We start from the raw sequence: 16,834 nt of genomic DNA, 5'->3' as shown, positions 1-16,834 counted from the left end.
AGAGCATATATTTTCACATTTAAATTCCTTAAATTCTTACTTATGAGTTTAACACCATTTTAGAAAGAAAGAATCCAATAATTCCATTAAACCATTCCAGTATCTTGAACTGATCTTGCAAAATCATTGACTGCCAACAGCATCAGTTGCACTGAAGTTGAAAGCAAGGCATACTATTGATTTGTAAGGACACAGAAGCAGACTCTGAAAATAAACAGTTCAGAATACGCCACCCTGGCTGTAAGAATTGATACCTGGGTCAAGTACAGGAAGCATATTTATAAATGATTTTTATGTCCAAGACTTGGTTCTTTATTCACCTGATGCAACAGGTACTAGCTATTTCATGTTAACTTTTCCATCAAGTGGCTTCCAGTCATTTAGAATAGAATAACCTTTAATTGGTTGGTCTAGCAGGCAGTTAAAGTATTCAGAGATTTTATTAACCTTTTATTACTAAAGGAGAAGAAAATAGACAGTAGCCAGAGAGCATAATTAAGTGAACTTAGTCCTTATTTTCAGAAAACTCAGATCTGTGGATTCTAGGTGCTCTCCAAACACCATAATTTAGATTTCCAGGAATGTAATAAAAACTGCAAAATGACACAAAAATGAAAGTACTTCGAAGAAATGAATTCATAACTACTTTTTATTTTTTGGTGAAGAAAACATCAAAGGTTTGCAACTCAGCCTGAAAGGCAAAAATTGATAAAAGGATAGAGCCTATAGTTTCAAAATATTTTTCTCTTTAATGAACAGTTGAAAATATCCATAAATCTCTTCCCCTATCACTGTATTTAAAAAGCAGTCAGATCTTTTGTGCCTGACATGTTTATAGTAAATCTATTATCATCAGTCGTGTTTGCATAAATTGTCCAAAAGTTCATCCAGTCTTGGCTGTCTTTCAGTATTCATTAGTATTGAAGTAATTTTAGGAGTAAATGAAGGGTAAAACTGCACAGAAATTGAGATAATGCATAGAAAGAACAAGACTTCATATAACTAACAAGAACAAAGAAAGCTTTATTCAGCTAAATTCACAGAAATTGGTTGTTGTTTTTTTTATTGAACAAAGCAGTACATAAGTGTGTAATAAATAACCACAGACAATCAGGACAAAATTCAAAATAATATATGATAATGTAGTAATATAGTCCCAAATAGGTATTTATGTGTACACCTAACTAATCAAATGGCTCTTGTCACAGGTCTGCTGTGAGCCATCACCTGGATTTAGCATACCTTTGCACCTTCCTCTGATAGTAAGAATTACAGTGCAGAAACACAATGTGAGTCCCAGTCTTTCACTTTCTTCCTCAATTAAGAAGACAAATATAACAAAAATGGAGAAAATAACATTGACAAAGAACTGCCATGGGGGTACAGCCTGAAATACGGGGCTGGCTGAAGCTCCTGTCTGAGGGGAGGCACTGCACAGTTGAGGGCCCCTGCTTTCTCACGGGACAGAGGATTGGGGTGCCTCCAGCCTCCAGAGCATGTCCTGGTTTAGCTGTCCCCTCCATCCAGGATGTTGCCAGTGTGTCCTGGCTTAGCTCTCCACTCCATCCAAGATGTTCCCAGCATGTACTAGCTTAGCTGTCTGCTCTATCCAGGATGTTCTCAGCGTGTCCTGTTTTAGCTGTCTGTTCCATCCGGGATGCTCCCAGCACCCACAGCCTGCCCGTGTCCCCTCCCAGCCTCAGCACTGGGAGGTGTCCCCATGGCCCTGCCTTGCAGTGCTTGGCTGTGCCGTGGGTTTTTGCAGGAGGCAGCATGAGCAAGGTCCCCTTCCCATCGGGGAGAAGGAACAAACACAGAGCTTTCAGCTTCTCAACAAACACTACCAAATTCAAGAGCTTCCTCTCAGGAATCATTAGAGGCACTTTGTGTGGCATTGTAACTGGAGCATCTAAACATCTTTTAGGTTCCTTGTAGCACAAGTTAGTGACTTGATAAAAAGGGCTGAAAATCAAGGACAGAATACTGCTGAGTTACTCAAGTAACAAAGAGGTGAATAGGTAAGAAATACCTGTATTGCTTCACTGCAACCAAAGGAACAAGGAAACCCAGAGCTTTCCAGTCTAGATTCCCATGGAATCAAACCTGAAGATGTGCAGGAAGACATTTACCCTGGTCCACAATCTATACAACGTGTTCATTAGATTTTAAAATAATAGGGCACTATATCTCTTCACCTCAGGGTGTAGTTTCTTGTGATTTCCATTAAAAGTTTTGTTGACAGCAGGGTTTGTTCAATGAAGTGTGAACAAAATGATGGCTTTACGGAGTTTTACAAAGTAACTTACATTCACAGAAAGCTCCCCACACCTCTGTATCAAAAACAATTTGCAGAATTAAATATTTAACAAACAAGTTTGAAATCTGCAGTGATTAAATTAGTGAGATAATTAGCAAGATATTTAAGGTTAATGTTTACGAGTAGGTTAATTATATCCTTTCCCAAATCTCTGTTTTCATTTCATTTGACACATGTTGCAATAACAGTGAAAGTGAGGCCGCGCTTGCAGAGGTAGCAGCAAGGCAGCATGTGCCACCAAAGGTGACTAAACGCATGCTTCTGAGGGAACTTTTGTCCAAAATACAGTCTTAGAGCCTTATGTTCTTCATGTTCCAGCAATTCTCCATCTTTTACAGTGAATTCCTTTGAAGAACACTTCAGATCTGTATAAAGAAACATTTTCTACAGAACTTAAGGGATTTCATAGCTTCAAGGCTTCATCTAGGTCTCTGATGTTAATGACGAAAGTGGTGGCGTTTAATGCTCTATACTGAATTTAGTCTACATGAACAGCTCCTGTGTACAAGACTAAAGACCCAAGGCAATGTAGAGAACTGACATTCCCTCTGATTGGATGTCAATGAGGTTACATTACATTTATTGTAATGAAATTAAGAACAGAATTTGCTAAATGATCAGAAGGATGGTTGTAGAGAATCAAGAAGGGAATCATGTGCTTCAATAAAGTTTTAAAAAGCTATTTAGGAGCTATTTGTGCACAGGCAACAGGACATGACATCTGGATTAACTTAAATAAAGCTACTCTGAAAACATGTCAAGTCACTGTGGCCATAGGCTCTGAGAAACCAGGGAGCACAGCCATGCATGCAGTGCAATGCTCCCTGGCCCTGAGCTCAGCTATAAGATGATGCTGTTGAAGGGAAAGGTGCTGAAGCTTCCCAGTAGCAGAAGCAATATTTTTCAAGCATCTGACCACTATTGCCTCTTCTTCCTGAAAGAGTCTGTACATTTGTTGTCTTCTCAGCACACCAGAGCCCAGGACCAAACTTCCCAAAACCTGATGGGACTAAAATCCTGCATTATGGGGATGAGCCTCAAAATTTCCACCTTTAAACAAGGGAAATTGAGACCTAGATATTGTCAAACATTACAACATTTGATATTCGGATCTTATTTAGACAGCACATGTGATTTGTAACCATTACATCTGCCCCAGTACAGTTTACAAGGTTTCCTCCTTGGTAAACATACAATGTGTAGTCTGCTAAAAGACTCCCAGTCCAGCCGCCCTCCTTCAGCCACTAGCAGCCTCAGAAAAAGTTAATTTTTCATTTATTGCCAATTTTTGATTCTTTCATCTGGAAAGACAGCTGCCTTTCCCATAGGGCCAGGGCTGCTGGGGGCCCTGTTCTCATGAGCCATGGGATCCTGTCCTGCCCCAGTCCCTTGGAGGGGGTGCTGTTGGCTGTCACGGCACAGCAAGGGGGGCTCCTGGAGAGACTCTGCTCCTTCTCATTCTCACACAGCTCCAGTGCTCCCATTCCCTGGCATCGCTTCCTCCCCAGGAAGAGGGTGATGCTTGCTGGCTATTAACTGACACTTGCTTTCCCTCGTGTGGACTCATGGCCCAACCTTCCCTTGGGAGAAGCAGAGCCAAGGCTGCCAGGCTCCTGCCCAGCTTCTCGACCCCTCCCCTCCATTGTGGGGTTATAAAACTGTTACTGGGAAAGTAAAGCACACCTACCATGCTCCAGGGGGGAGGGAAGCCAGGACTGTAGGGGACAACTGCATAAAATGGTTTTTGTAAAAAATTATCGAGCTACCATTTTACTGAGCAAAAGGATGGATTTGGAAGTCTTATCCCTGTCTAGGGAGGATGTGCTTTTCTATACCTCTGCAGCTACAGGAGTCAACTTTCTGAGCTAAAGGAGTCACCTTTTAAACTAGAGTGAGCCACAGCAGTCGGTTCTTGGGTTCTGCATTCTAAGAAACTCACTGCGCTATGTTGAAACTTTGTTTTCTGAATTTTTTAAGGTGCAAAATGTTACTCAGTGTTGTTTTGTTTGGGTTTTTTTGTTTTGTTTTGTTTCATTCTAGTATGGTGCTGTTATTTGATATATTATTTGATCATTTTGCCACACCATTGCAAAACATTAACGTGCCCATGCCTGCTGGTCACTGCTGATAAGGAGGCTCACAAGACAGGAGCTGGTGCAAATCAGTCTCTGTCCTTTTGAAAAATTAGTTGAAGTAATTTTACATTTTTACTTTCCCAAAGAGACACTGCAGCCATTTCTCTTCCTTTCTTGTTTATTGTTCAAACCACTGCAATGTAAATATATACTTCTCTATCCTACATCCCTACTGCCAGACAAGCCCTCCCCTGCAGTATTTCAGGGGCAAGCACAGAGATGGGGATGCTCTGGGCTGCACTGCATTTGCACAAGTGACTGCTGTGAGTATACATGCAAGTAGAGCAACTGATTTTTGAAAGGCAGTTAGATACCCAACCAGTAATTGTGTGCACAATTACTGTGATTACATATGTAATCACGGTCATTGTGCTTTTAAATGATGCATGTGCTATTCTAAAAATTCACTGTATTACTAAAATTAATGGGAGCTTTGTCATCAATTTAAACTGATGGAGGATCAAACACTATGCATTGTGGCAATATCCAAGACGTATCCAAGAACAAACGCAATTTTTGCAACACAAATGCTAAATTCTCAGTATATTGAAACAGTAAAAGACGGATGGAGACACAGCTTTTTTAGCATTTATAGGTATATATTCATTATGCATTCATTAATAAATTATCATTTTTGAATAGAGTTCTGGATTTGATTCAAACTACACTGACCTTAAGAGAAAACCGGGGCTCTGGATCAAGTCTTCTTTCCCTAATGTTTCCAATTAGCTCAGGTTATAGAGCTCTGCATGCATTTGTTCATGAAAAAATCTTTGGCTTTTGACTGCCTGGTCTTTCAAGAGTTAAACAGGATTTTGCAGTGAAGATGCTGTGCAATACAGTAGGTATAGTGATATGTAGTATTTCACATCTAGTCTTTGTCCATGTTCTAACAATGTGCATTAAATGTGTTACTATTGTCTCTTTTCCCGATTAGTTTACAGCCCTGTAGTTCCAGCTGTTTTATTCTGAAACTCTTAAAACCCTGTCACTAGGGAGTTCTGTGTAATTGCCCATAATATGCACCACATTATCCATTTCAGGAACTGTGCTGAAAGACAGCAGCAATAAGGGGTTTTCTAAAGGCAGTCTGGTTTACACTAATGGATCTAACAGGAAGGAAATGCAATTTGAAAGAAGCTGATGCATATGTTCTATTGTTGAATATAATGTTTGATTTAATTATTAACTGTCTGTGATGGAAAGTCAGATCCTGCTCAGTTCTGCTTACAGTTTGGTACTCTGCTACCAGTAAAAACAGATGAGATTCAGTCTAAAGATTTAAGAGTTCTTTGTAAAGTAGTGACATTTAATTGTGCTTTTATAAAATATCAGCTGAGGAACTTCAATTGCACACTTCTTCCATGCAGACTGGCTTCCTTTTATCAAGCTAAATATACAATATAGAAGCCAACTCTCTTTCATTTTCCCTTGCATAAATCAGGAGATTCTCAAAGTTAACAATCTGCTGTAAATATTTAAATAAATATGACCAAATTGAGTTCATATTCACTGCTGTTCATGACCTATTCATTTTTATTTTATTTTACTTTCATGTCATACACATAGCACTGCAGTCAATCTACTGTATCACTGAGGATGTTCACAATGGACCCAAGTGAATTTTTAGGAAGGAGTTAAAATGTGCTGGCATGACTATACCTATCCTTCTTTTATCAGGGACAGAGGATTTGGCAGCTCGTTTCAATCCAATTCTATAATTGGTGTTTTGTGATGTCTAGTAAATTGTTGCATTGTGTTACAAAGGTCCCTAATTCCATGGGTGGGTGTTAACATGCTGTAAGGAATGAATTCATTATGGAGAACTCTTACCTGAAATTCCATTATCCCTTCTTCACCATGGTGACTCCTATCAAACTCATTCATATAACGTAATCTGGGAAGAAATAGGTACTGATGCTAAACAGCTGTATTTTCAGAGGAGCTTAAAGGTAAAAAAAAAACAAAAAACCCACAGCTCTTCTGCATGATTCAGACAAAAACAGTAGTTTAACACCACTAGTAAACAAAATAATTGAGCAACATAATTTCAGTTTTGCACTTTGTATCTGTCTGGTGAGATTATTATCTTTGAAACTATCTTAAACAGATGCCGAACTGCAGCTGAAATTAAACAATAGTAATGATATTTGGAGGGCATCCAGAATGCAGCTTTTGCTAAACATACCTTTCTACAAGAAGTGCACCCAGCATTAGATCTGTGGGATGCACCTTACTTTGCAAGCTCCAAAGAGATTGGTTACTTTTGTCAGGAAGGCAATAGAAAGAAATTTAAGTTCCTAGGAAATGCACCACTATGCCTCAGATCCCTAATTGATTTTGACAGCTTAAGAAAAAGTAGAGTCCCTGTCCCTGGCATACTTGTGTTATTGGTGTCAGTTAGTAAACTTCAGGTAAAGAGTGTGAAAGAGCCATTAGAGCAAAATCCATCTCACAATTATCTGGAGAGTTTTGCTTGTAATCTGTTCTCGGTTGTAAGGATTGGAGAAGATTTTCTGAAGACCTCAAGCATTTTGAATAATTTGTTTTAGAGAAAGCATTTTGAATAATTTGTTTTAGAGAAATACCTAAGAGCTTAGATCAAAATATATCCAGACAGCTTTAGCCCATGGCTCCTGGCAGAGCAGATTTCTGCTGGATCTTTCCTGGGTCAAGAACATCATAACACCAATCTTTCATAGGCTGTTTCAGGACTCCTGAAAAGGACCTTCTAAAAAGCCTTGCCAGAAACCAACAAATGCCAAGGTGCGCAGCCTCTTTTAAAAAGTTAACAATAAACCCACAAAACAGGTATGAACTGAGGTCAGCTCTCGTTTTGCCTAAAGTTTTCCCTCAGTTACACTGTTACTCCTACTCCCAATTAAAAGTTTATTGAAGCACTTTGCATACTCTAGTGTATTGAAGAAGCAATTGTTGAAGTGAAAAGGAAAACTGTCAGTTCTGAAAATAGCTTGGACTACTCATGTGTCATTCTCAGTGTATGCTGAAATATCCAGAAAAACGTGGCTCACACTGCAGATTGCATCAGATACCGACACATGTATAAGCAACTCTCTCCCCACTTTCTCCTCCTGAGGCTCATTTTTACAAAACGCATGGTTAGAACTAAGCTGTGCTTTCTGCCATTGGAGTAAACTACAATGGAGCAGAGCACAAAGGAAATTTATTCCCCATGCGTGTGTAGGATCTGCCTGTAGAGCTCAGTGTGAGAATCAACGGCAGACACGTGTAACAAGCACACTGCAGGGGAGGAGGAAACAGCCTGCTTCATTTTCTTGAATCCCATGACCAGACCTCAGGTACAGCTCTGTATGTGCCAGTGTCAGATTATTTGCAGATGACAAACGTGAAGTTCTTGTGCAGGTCCTGGGGGCTCATCCTCCCATCTCAGCCATGCCACAACCCATCTGGCCTGAGCATCCCCAGTGCACCCCCAATGCACCTGTGTGACCAATCCATCCACTCATTCCCTTCTCAACATGCAGCACCCTGCACTGTTCATTCTTTGTCTCCATCCCAAAGTACTGCTCTGTGCTGCCTTAGGCATGTCCAAGAGGGGGACTGCAAAGGGTCTCAGTGGCTACACAGAACAGCAATGGAATAAGGGTGGAAATCATATTCACAGGGAGACAGAACTGAACTCACGCAGGTGTTTCTCCATGTCTGCTGTGACTCCTCTAGGCAGCAAAACAGGTGAGTTTCCTGCATGCTAATCAGGAAAAAACCATCTGAAATATGCATCTGCACATGAGCATCTGTGCAGAGTTTCTCCAAACCAGTTCTCAAGTGCATTTTTTCCCTGTACGGGCCTCTTTTGTACTTTGTTGTGCCAAGAGGCTCATTTTGTATAGGTGGAGAGACCCCTATCCACCAGTCATCAGGGAGTGCTATTAATATGCAACATCTTGAATACATGAGCTGAATGACAAGCTGGCAGTGTTTGAGAATGTGTGGTCCAAGTTTATGTCTCTCCCTGAAGAGGCGAAAAGCCCCTTCCCGAACTCTCTGCCAGACTGTGCAAGAGATGAAAGAAAGGAGAATGGGCAACCTATTTTTTTGCTTCTCTCTTACTAATACCTTGATGCGATTGTTTCCTTCCCCAGTGACTGTGACTATGACTGTGAATGGCTGATTTCAAATAGTTTGCTACTGACTTCCAATGTTGAAACAGAACAGGACTGCAGAGTTGTTAATTTTTTTTTGTTAATGCTTGTGGAAGAAATTTGAAACATTCATTAAACCTTTTGTACAAAAAATTGTCTGTTGGATTCATGTGTCATTCTCGACCTTCTGTCTGAAATGTCCCAACAAAAGTGAGTTAAATTGAGGTCCTGAATTTTGGGCATTTTTGTATTTCACTTTTGGTCACACAGTGTCACCACACAAGGCTCAACTCAGTGAGATTTTAAGCCTGGAAAAACTTGCTGAGTTTTATGTGCCTGAGTAGCAAGGAAGGATACTAGCATGTCTCATTATTGATTAGCTGCAGTTTGGAAGGAAAAATAAATGGGTGTTTCTTATACTTCTCACCAAGAATATGGGAAATGATGTAAAGGGAAGAGGAGGAATCAGTCACCATCCCCGGCCTCTAAACCAGCCTGTGGCTGTTCCCAGACATTCTGTGGGGCTCAGGAGCTGGACTCTGCTTGTGCAATTTAGCTGCATCTACTGAGATACTCACCTAGGTCCTCCTGCACAAGAAATGTGCTGGATGCCGCTATGACATGGCATAACAGAACCATGCTGTAGTTGGTTTGCAGCCTAGGTGCCATAAACACATATTTTTGGTCTTCATCAGCTGATCATCTTTGGGGTAACCAGAAAGAATTAGAGAAGCAAAGGCCACAGATCAAAAAATTGCTTCCAAGTCTTGTGATAGAAGAACCAGAAGTACCCTGACATGCCCACATGTATCCACGTAGTTTAGGAGCAATGTCCACTGTGCAAGCATAACTGAAACAAGCCCACCCAGAGACCTTTCCTTGGTACAGTCATTCCCACTGAGTCCATGTGGCCAAGCAAGAAGCTGGTTTACAATTCTCCATGGCAGTGTAGAGTTAGGACGTGGTTTTGCTGTACTCAATCCCAGCTGGCTGGGGCCTCCTAAGCCATGAGTTTCAGATCAGCATCTCCCCAGCATTATCCTTGCACGAGCCTGGCCTGATCAGCCTGGGCTCCACCCCAGCCTCCACACAGAGCAATAACGGGAACAGCAAACTGGGCTTTTCAGACACCAGCTGTTTCCCTGGCATCGCTGCCTCCCTCTCTGCATGTGCCTTTGTCATTCCCTGAATCTCTGCCCACTGCACAACTCTTGGAATCAGTTAAAATGACTTTCGGTATGTTTTCCTCTTGCCTTAAAGGACTCGTGTGCTTTGCTTTTCCCTCAGTCACAGTAGCACATAGAAAATGGTCTACATGGAAAATGTGAAAGATGGTTTCTATGTAAATTGAGGTAATGTCAGCCAAATTAATTTGTTCATTCAACACCTATAAATAATTTTGTATTCCACATTTACAAATTTATATTATTTCTTATGGGGAATCTATTTTCTCCATATTCAATTCATTTTTTCACTGCTCCAACCATTTTTCACCTTTCAATAGAGCAGGTTCATTTACAAATTATGCCTATCAATTACAAGGAAATTACATCTTTTATTCCTTATTATGAGATTGAAGTTCTATCCCTTTTTTGGGAAGATTATGTAGTGTCTTACCAAAAATTCTTTTTGATTCAGGGAACAGAGGAAAGTAGGGAAGGTCAGACAAATGCTGCCAAAGTAATAAAATTATTAGCTACAATTATCAGCTTGAGTAAAAAACAGCTACAGTTTGTAGAGTGATGTGGTACAAATACATACTCTTATAATGTTATGGCCTTCCTTAAAATTCATTCATGCAAATTCGTTAAAATTTAGGTGAGTTATTAAGAACCCCATAAAATAGATAATCTATTAATGCAGAAGGCGCTAGCAACATTGATACTTTAAATCTAGGAAATACGGTTTTTTATCAGCTTGCCCTCAGAAAGGGTGAAGAGATTTTCCAGGATAAGAGACACCTGAGAAATTTAAACTTTCAGGCTGACATGTCTCTGTTGTTGAGTGCATGTAACCTCCCCAAGATCACAGACAGGTGCCAGGCACAGGTCTTCCACAGAAGAGAAAATCAAAGCTTTGAATCATACATTCAAGGGCCTCTCACTGAGAGAGAAGTGAAATAATTTTAAACAAAATTCTAGGTATTGATTAAACACCTCAGCAGCGGGGATAGTGGCAGCAGAAGCTGGGGGGTACCTGGGCTGTTCCCCAGCTCTGGCCCTGGCTTTGCATAACACTGTGTCTGGGAGCAGGGCAATTCCAGCTGTGCCAGAGCAAGTGTGGGAGTGTCCCCTCAAGCAGCCAGATGAGTCACCTCCTGTGTGGGCAGCACCAACCTCTGCTCACTAGAGAGGCCATGCCTGCAACATCAAGCATCCTTTCTCCAGGCACACTGTGGTGTTTTCCAGTTACAACCCCTCTGTGTATGGCCAATATCCTTGTAAACATCCTGTTCCTTCTGCGAGCCACGGTGGCTTTACACCAGCAGGCAGCAGTGGATAGAAAACATCTCAGAGTTAGAATTCATCATTTCAGCCTCCTGCTCAACTGGCCCCCAGAAAATACCATACACATCTAGGCTAGGGGCTATTTGAATGACATCAGATAGATTCCTCTTACCCTGCTGAGGGTATCCTCTGATCCCACCACAGTGAGGAATAACTTCCCCCTACACTGTCAGCAGGACAAATGTGGATTTCTTCAAAATAATAGAGATCTGAAAATAAAAGGATATTGATTTAGGCCATCTTGTCAATCACAGGAAAGAGCAGTCCAATGGGTATAGCATAAAGAGAGTTGGTAACAAAATGTGCTTTCCTTTCTGAAGACCAGCATATATACATGGTTTTAACATTGGATGGATGGATGGACTACGAACTTCCAAGCATTTCCTCTGAGACAAAGTATTTTGCTGGAGACAAGCAAGACCAAGAGACTTTCCACATGACCAAAAATAATGACTCAACCTACAACTTCATTAGCACCTTAGAAGGGCAACAGCAGGAAAATCTGAGCAATGTGCTATGCAGCTGAACTTGGAAAGCATCTGGTAACTCTCTCCTTGTTCAGATCCCTCAGCCACTGCTGGCACTCACATATTGCCCAGGTTCCTGATACCTGGTTGTCTTGGGATGCTACTGACACAAAAGCCTCCACCATTTGGATTTTGCTGTGTTCCCTCTCATTCAAAACAGGAAGGATGCTGCCAGCCTCAGGCATGCTGCTCCACTCTGCCCAGTAACCCCAGATCATACAACCAGCTATGAAAATGCACAGGGAGGCAGCCCAGGGTCTCACAGCACAGGCCTGCACAGGCTGACCCATGCATGGCATGGGACACTACACAGCCTTTATATTAAATAGAGCTTCAAAGCTCCAAAAATATTAACAGACACCAAAAAATAGAAGCATAAAGGTCCTTTAATAGCGCTATGCTGCCCTTGCCACGAGCTCAAGCGCTTAGTGAGGAAGTGACCTTTACAAAATTATTGTTTATGATCTCTCCGTGTGTGCCAGTATAGGCACAAAGAGTATTCCAATTTATTTAAAAGGTTACATATCAAAACTGAATATGCAGTACAACTGTGTTATCACATTGTATAGCTTTTACACAGGAAATCCAATCCTTGAGTATGACTTCTAGGCCGGATTCTCTCACTATTCAAACTAGAGATGAAGAAGCAATACATAACAAAATAATTCATTCATCCTACATTTCTTGGTTTTGAATTATCTAAAAATCACTCACTAAATTTCCCAAATAATTCCTGGCTTTAAATTACTCACAAATTTCTTCCAATAAACAGTATTTTAGCTTGCAAAATATTTGAACATGGAATCCAAGGTACTCAATACCCTGGAAAGCTAAAGATGGTCATGTTGAAAAATTTGGTTGTCTCAGTTTCAGAACCTGATTCAATTTCTTTTGAGTTCTATTACCCTCTTATGGTACCTTATGCATCATAAACAATCTCCCCCTCCCCTGCTGCTTGCTAGAGGCACTGGCTTTGCCTGCTGAGGGAGACTGACCCAGCACTGCCTGTTACCTGCCCTCAAGCTGGCTCCAGTAACCAGGTGGGAAACCACTCCCCTGCTCTGAGGGAATACCTGTGCCTGTGTATTTCCTTGCTCCACCAGTAAGAAAGTGCCCTGAACCAACCATAGGGAATATGCCATTCATTTGCCAAGGAAAAGAGGATATCAGGACACATTTAGTCCAGCAAAATAAGCTATTACACTCCTGTGCACAACAATGGATAAACTCACAAAATAAAAACTAAAATGAAATTTAGAAGTGCATTCCTAGACTGCAGTTGCCAACGAGGACCTCTCCTCCCCTGCAAGATTAGTAGCATGGGAGGTGCTAAGGCCAGGTGCAAACCTTGCTCAGGCTGTTCCCCCTGAGCAGCCCCTTCCCCTTGTTCAAGGTGGGTGAGCTCACGTTCCTGAGCTGGCCCATGGGGTCCTGTGGTCACCTCCACAGGTGGTGGTGACTTACCAAACTGTCATTTCTATTGTGTTCCTTAGTAAGAATATTGTTTTCAGCTTCAATTTTTCCTGCAAGTCAGTGGGCTCTAGATAATGTTTAAGCTGGATACACCATGAGGACAGTCTTATACAAACATCTTATTACATCTAGGACTTCTTAGGTGAAGTCAGCTTCTAATTGAAACCACACATCTCATTTTGGAGCTCCAATTACAGTCATTGCATGTACACCACTTTTTCTAAGCTACCCCAAACTATCAGCCATTGCAATCTACCATGTTTCTTGTCTTCAGTGGTTAAAACCCAAACAGCCACTTCCTTAAAATTATTCTGTTTGGACATAGTCACTGAACTTGGCTGTGATCATGGCCTGACAGCACAAATGAGGAGAAATTTGCCTCTAAGATTCACTTCATGCTGAAGAACAATGTTCAATATATTTCTTTAAAAATCCTCAAATGGAAATTGAAAATCTGCACAGTTTCTTATTTTCTTGTATATTCTGTTTCTGCTTCTAGGTGAATCCCGTAATTCACAAGGTAACGGTTTTCCAAAGTGTTCCACCTAGCTAAAATCTTCCTGGAGGCCTTCAAATATGCAGTCCCACAGAAGAGACCACAGATATCAGGCAGCATGATGTAAAATCCAAATTTCACAATTAAATATGTAACTAAAAAAATATTTTCTGCAAGTATATGAAATATCTAATTGAAAATTTGCTTTTGCAAATATTCATGAAAGTTAATTTCAAGTGCATGTATGCTAGTAGAGAGCAAATTCACAAAGTCATAGGCATGATCAATTTGGAGTTAATTTCTGAATTTAAATGAATATTCATACACACTTTGAACTATTCATTTAACTTCAATACAGACTCATCAGCACTCATTTGCACCTAGTTTTTATTAGTGCAAATCAGGATTAAAAACACTGAAATCAAAAGTTGAGCATGTCTGAAAAATCCTTAAAAATCACAATTAAATCAGCCTTTCTTATCTTGAGAATGGAATAAATCTAGCTTTCTTTTTCTAGCTTCCTTTTCTATCAAAATTTGAGAATGATTTGTTAACTTTTGAAGTTATTGTTCAGCTGTCAGCTAAAGCTATTTATATGCTTTGATACTAAACATTCCTTTATATAATGGTGCCTCTTCCTCCCAATTCCTTAAAAATTAATCATCCACAATACTTTTCCCCACATTTCCTTGGATTCAGTTTAAATGAAGTTTATAAAACTCTCATAAAATTGTCTATTTCAGGCTGATTTCAAATGCTACCAAATTGAATATTAAAAATTCTTCCACTTATGAAAAAAATTGACAATATAATGAAAAAGGAGGATTATATTTTAGAGAGCAAACTTAAGCAATGGGACATCAATGAATTATTGAACCATTTTCCTAAAGAGCAGCAACAGTCACACTTAGGCTATTTACATGCTTCGTGTTCTCATGTGACTAAAGAACTAGTGGGATATGATAATACAGTAAAATTGCATTGTTTGAAAAGCTTTAGTCATGGAACTTTTTCTTTTTTCCACATCTCATGATATATTCTCTCTCAGTTTGAAGGGAACTCAGCAGTTCCTCATTTTATTTGTCTTCAAATTTATCTGGAAACTCTGGGATGACCCCTGAAGCTGTTTAGAAAGATGGGATGATATTAAAGGTCATATTTTCAAAGACTTCACAGGTGATTCAGAAGTGTAAAGGTCTATTCTCCTGTAGGATCCATAATGTCCTAGTCACTTCTAGAAAGGGCATAAATCTGTGACTATTTAGCTCTTTTGACTGTCAACATTACTTGATCAGAGCAATGCACAATGACATACACTGAGTTGCATCACAAAAGCTATCAAATTACATTAGAGTTAATCGAGTTTGTGCTCTGTGATATCAAACATAAGCCTTTTCAGAAGATCCAACAGTGAACCTGATGCCCATCATTCTCAAAGACTAACCATTCCTTTCTTCCTCCTTTCCCCTGGAAAGATGAAGAAGAGCTGTAGAACAACATCTCTTAAGAATGCAATGGAACTTTCTGGATGTCGCAAATGCAATATTTGCAGTTGTTTGCATTTATATGGAGCTAATTACTTCACTACAACAGCATTTTCTGGGAAGTGTTTGCAACAAATGACAAATCTAAAAAAAAAGAGAGAGAAAGAAAAAAGGGTTCCTCCTCCCCTTTTATTTTTGAACCATTTTTTCTTAGATTATTTTAACATCTAAAATCAATATTTTTCTCTCTACTTATTTTCTTCAGAATGCAGCTTCTGGGCATATTTTACACAAGGCAAAGTGAAAGGCTTAGCTTTGAAGTCACAGAAAACTCAGTGGCCAAGTGTATCAACAATTCATGGAAATACATGTGAAGGCATAGAGCACAGAACTGGTACAGATCAGAGAAACCACCGGAGCTGCTGTATCAGTTCAGCTTCATTTATTAAAAGGAATTGACAAGATATTCTGTATTGGAGTCTCGGATATATTACTTACAGAACAACAGGTCAAACTTTATGAGAAATTTCTGTTACTGCCTTTCAAGGATGCAAAGGTCTCACTGCAGGAGGATCATTTAACTCCCCTGAGATAAGACATTCTCATTCCATCCTCTTCACCTTTATTTCTTAGATGATATTCACTCTTGTGCAATAATCAGTAATTATCTACAGTTCTGAAAATACAAACGAAAAATGACATTTCCTTAAATCCTTTGCTATTATTAGAATACTGAGACAGTCAATGATAATTGATTAGCTAAGACATGTCTTAGTGAAGGAAACTGGTTTAACACAAGTTTTAATTTCAGTTGCAGAATTCTGCAGTATTCTTTCCTATTCAGCAGAAAGAATTTTTATCCTTGTCCTCTTTGTTTTCTCATTCACCCTACAGTCATTTATTCAACTCTGTGGTTGTGAAGACTGCAGTAGCTGTTAGTCTACATGAAGAAATTATTATAGGCACACCAAATAGATGGTATGCAAATATACCATTGTGATTCATATGTTTCTTTAGGCTAATTTATATTTTAATGAATTTGGTCATTGGGAATTGAAGTACTTGAGCTTCAGAAAGAGGTTGTTGAAAACCTTTCACTGAAATACATAAATTTCAAGCAGGTTTTCAGCCAGCTCAAATCACTGTTGAGATCCTTTATTTAGTGAACCAACATTTCAATAAATAAGACAGAGATACAACTTTTGTATAATAATCCATAATTTGATACATGAGAGCTAGGGATAGCAGAGAAAGCCATGCCCACTGAGACAAGCTATTTCTGAGGTACAATACAGTTATAAACCACAATCTGAAAATTATTCTAAAATCACCTTGCCATTGTTTTGTTGCAGGAGTAGCTTCTTTCAGGAGATAATTTAAAGCAATTTGAAAGATGCCATCAAGATTGAATAGACAAGTTTCTAGTCATAATTGGGAAACACAGGAGTGGCTCACGTGTTGGGCAGAGGCAGGAATAGCCTGGTGGGAACACTGATAAGGTGGAAGTGGTCAGTGTTGCAGCCTGGTGTCACCAGAGCTGCTCTGAAGAAGATCGTCCATACCAAGACTTCCACAGATACTAAAGAACTGTAAAACAAGCATAGTTCTTACAGAATTTTGGCGGGAAAAATCCAGAACTCAGGTTGGTGAAAAGAATTCAGGCACCAATGAAACTGCTTTGGGGAGGGATGTAAGCCTTACACACACCAGGTGTGACAAAGATTTGCCAGTGCCTTCTGAATTCATACTGAGGCTTTAAGGTGCTCATTTT

Source organism: Cinclus cinclus, chromosome 8 (assembly GCF_963662255.1).
Source record: "Cinclus cinclus chromosome 8, bCinCin1.1, whole genome shotgun sequence".
Lineage (NCBI taxonomy): Eukaryota > Metazoa > Chordata > Aves > Passeriformes > Cinclidae > Cinclus > Cinclus cinclus.
The sequence above is the reverse complement of the archived record's forward strand: the minus strand, read 5'-3'. Positions refer to the sequence as shown.